Source organism: Jaculus jaculus, chromosome 14, assembly GCF_020740685.1.
Source record: "Jaculus jaculus isolate mJacJac1 chromosome 14, mJacJac1.mat.Y.cur, whole genome shotgun sequence".
Taxonomy (NCBI): Eukaryota; Metazoa; Chordata; class Mammalia; order Rodentia; family Dipodidae; genus Jaculus; species Jaculus jaculus.
In genome coordinates, this window is record NC_059115.1 from 50,299,655 (window position 1) to 50,303,844 (window position 4,190).

General features: G+C 45.8%; 1 pseudogene; it reads right to left on the bottom strand.

The window, feature by feature from the left end:
• Positions 1–204: 204 nt before the first annotated feature.
• Positions 205–2,134, bottom strand: LOC101614452 (annotated as a pseudogene).
• Between the last annotated feature and the right edge of the window lie 2,056 nt (positions 2,135–4,190).

The following is a 4,190-nucleotide window of genomic DNA, read 5'->3' on the forward strand; positions in this document are numbered from 1 at the left end:
AAATTCACTAAATTTATTTTAAAAATCATAAAACGTTTCTTACAAAAGAGCATTACATTCTGCACACTGCTCTGAACAAATGCCAGGGACATGTGGACTATTACTTTCCTCCCTGTCCGCCCCCCCAAATGTTTACAGTGACCACAAAGCAAGGTGTTTACAATAATTACACGGGGGGAATTTTTTTAAAACCACCAACAAAGAACAAAATATAAAATTCACTCATTCTGCTGCTGTTTCAAAATTTCAATGTTAGTTTTTTGCATGCCCTCCCCCCAACCCTGTTTGTAAGGAACTAAAACATTACATCTGGTGAACAGCAAAGATTTCACTACACCTCAAATGCAGAACACCTATGAAGCAGAGGAATGTTGGCTTTTTAAACAGAAGCAGATAAAAAAAAAAAAAAAAAAAAAAAAAAAGATGCAGGACTCCTTCAGTTCTTCACTAGTCTTAGAAAAACTTTCCAGAATACTGCTTCACACTGTTCTGCAGCAAATACTGTGCATTCTGTATCTGGTCCTGTGTTCTTGTAATAGTAATGATACGATCTTCAGATCCTTCTAAAGGTTCATCAATTTTGATGGAAGCTCCAGACTCATGGCGAATTTGCTTAATACGCTGACCATCTTTGCCAATAATAGATCCAGCCAAATCTTTGGGAATAGTTACTTGTGTAGTAATAATAGGTCCACCAAGATCACCGTAAGAGCCACGTCCCCCTGCATAGGAATAATCATATCCTGAGCCACCCTGTGGTTCATAAGCCATTTGCCATTCTGATGGGCTCCATGTATCTATTGCAGAGTCCCAAGTTTCATCCGCACTGAAACCAGCCATGCCATCATAGTGGTCTCCAGGTCTCCCTCTTCTGTCATGGGCCATTAGATCTCCTCCTCTGGGTGTGGTGGTGGTGGAAGAGGAAGATTCTGAGCTCTGCTACCACCCCGGCCACCCCGGCCAGGAGGAGGAGGAGGTCCTCGATGAGGGCTCATGTCATCGTAATCTCTTCTAGAGGGAGGCATGGGACGTCCACCCCGGCACTCTGTCTAAACCACCTCTTCCCCGCATGGGAAATCCCACAGGACGACCACGGCAGTCATCAAACATCATTGTAGGGCTGGAGAGATGGCTTAGTGGTTAAGCGCTTGCCTGTGAAGCCTAAGGACCCTGGTTCAAGGCTCGGTTCCCCAGGACCCACGTTAGCCAGATGCACAAGGGAGCGCACGCGTCTGGAGTTCGTTTGCAGAGGCTGGAAGCCCTGGCGTGCCCATTCTCTCTCTCTCCCTCTATCTGTCTTTCTCTCTGTGTCTGTCGCTCTCAAATAAATAAATAAATAAATAAATAAATAAATAAATAAATAAATAAATAAATGTTTTAAAAAAAAAAATCATTGTAAAACCACCATAATCGTAGGTTTCGTCGTAAAAGTTAGGATCATAAGGTTGTGCACGACCTTTGATGGGAGACTCAGATATAAGGACAAGGATGATCTTTATGCACTCCACAACCCTGTCAGGCTTTCCTCCAATAAGAACAACTCTGTCAGTGGAATGAGGGCAGCATTCTTGAAAACGTTTGATTGTTGTCTGAGCATTCTCTCGAAGGTCTTTGATTTTAGCACCTTTAACTCCAATAATTCCTCCTGCCAGACTCTGATGAATTAACAGTCTCAACTCACAGTCGAAGTCACTTCCTTTATAGTGTTGGTAATTTAAGCATTCCACAGCATCAGATTCCAGCGCGAGCAGGCTGGTTGCAGTGGGTGATGGCAACTGCAGGCCCTCTTCCAAGGTAGGGATGATTTTCTTCAGAATTTCTCCAATTGTTTCAGTATCAGCACTGATGCTCAATATGCGCTCAGGGCCACTGCTGTCTGGGACTGAAACACTGGCATTGTAGTCTGTATGAAGCGCCTTAATATTCTTGCCTCCTTTTCCAATCACTGCCCCAGCTATTCTTGCTCTGAAGCAGAATGCGCAATTCAACCATCTCATCTGTGTTTCTAGATCTTTTAAATGCTTGCTCCTCTTCCATATCCTCTGCAGGGCGTTTACCAAATTCACCATTGGTTTCATTGTTGGGGAAGGTTTCCTCTGGTTGTTCAGTTTCCATTTTCTTATATTAAAGACAGTTATCTGGAGGCAGCAAACAAGTGGGGACAGACAAGACGTCGATGTCGGTGCGGCGGAGAAACAGAGGGTAATGGCGTCTCGGGGCTCAGTTTTATGAGGAACTACAAGGCGGTCATCTTTCCATTGGATTCTTTCTGCATACATGCATGTATGGGTGTGTGTGTGTGAGTGTGTGTGTGTGTGTGTGTGTGTGTGCACAAGCACACATGTGTGTAGTATGTGTAGTGTGGTATGTGTGGTATGGCATGCACATGGTATATATGTTTGTGCAGATGCATGTGCCCTATGTAGACACAGAGGAGAATATTAGGGGTCCTTTTCTATCAATCACCTGCCTGTTTTCTTGAGACAGAGTCTCTCATTGAACCCAGAGTAGCTATCTTCAGTCAGACTGGCTGATCAGTGAGCTCCAGCGATTCTCTGGTCTCTACACCCTACAGAACTAGGGTTACAGACATATATGGCCATATCCAGCTATTTAGATGGCGTCTGTGAAATTGAACTCAGGAGGAATCGGGCCCGCATGCTTGCAGAGCAAGCGCTCTTGCCGACTGAGCCATCTCTCCAGCCCTTCCACAGACTTCGGACCTGCATCAGCTAGTTTGTCTCTAGGACGCATGAGCCCCCTCCTGCCCTGTTGCACCGGTGACTGTCTTGCCAGAAGTGGAGTCGCCTGCACCATGTTAGAGAAAGCTCCAGGGCAGAGAGCCGAGACTTCGTGCACTTGGCTCGAGAGCTGGGGCATGTTAAGAGCCCTGCCCAGCTTTCAGTGAAGAGGGTGGGTTGCAGACAGATAGAGCCGCCTAGATCAGCAGCTATGATGAGGTTAAAGACAAAAGACAGAGTCTCAGTCCCAACATGGTGATGAAATACTGTTTTAATAAGGACTGCCGCCTTCTGTGCTTTTAACCACTTCCTGTTTGTTCCAGGCAAAGGGAAGAAGGACCAATCTCTGTAAGCACACACGATGTGATAGACAGTCCCCTGGGAATCAACAGGGCTCATGTCCATCTTCACAAGAACCATGACAAGTGAGATTTTTCTCCATCTACAGACCAGAAAACTAAGAACAAAAGATATCTGGCCACGGTCACTCCGGAAACAAGGAAAACAGCTCAGCTCCAAGTCTCAGGCCATTCTCTGACAAGCTCCTGGACGCTGGACAGGGAAAGCACGTCACCAGCAAAGGGCAGCACTTCTTGCAGACACTGGGACCTGGAGCGAGCTTCAAGGGTCCATGTGGAGTCTTTTCTTCCTTCTTTATTGAACAACCCACCGCAATTCATCTTTTCTACTTCCAACGCCTGCAGTCAAGAAGCAGGTGGTATATTTACTTGAAACGCACACAGGCCCGAAGCCCTCTCAATGGTGAGAGTTCAGCGAGGGCTCAACAGACAGATGAGCTATTGAGAGTCAGTGAAACTGGGAGTTAGAGCAACTGGAGTTAGATAACTCCTTTGCTCAACTCTGGGCAACTCCACGTTTATCTTGCTCAGCTCTATGTACGACACACACACACACACACACACACACGCATGCAAACACACACACCAGCCATCTGTCTACTCTTCCCATCCCAATGGCACAGGTCCTGCTGGAAGCAGCATTCACACTTTGCTCCTGTGCTTGTGATTCAAGAGGCCACATAAAGCCTCCTGGGACAGGACCCTGAGTTAGTGGAAGGCATTTTATTTGTATGCTTCTCTGTGTTTCAGTTAACTCTTCTTTTCAGGGGGTGTTTTGATGAGTCATTTGCTGGCTTTCTTCTCAGTCATCTGATTTCCATTTAGATTTGCTCCCGCTTGGAGATGCATTTGCTGTTATAGCCATTTCAGTTGGCTGGACTGTTTGGTATAGCCAATCTCTCTCTCTCTCTCTCTGAAGTTTTATGTCTCTGCTTGTTTTACAAGTGCTGGGGTTTTGAGATCCATTCAGTTTGGCCAGGTTTATTTTTGCTTGTGTCCTTTCTTACATTTCACTCCTCACTTCCCTATTAAGTTTTGCAATCCACGAACCTTAAATCTTCCTGACTCTTTCACTTGGCTTGGCTTTCCC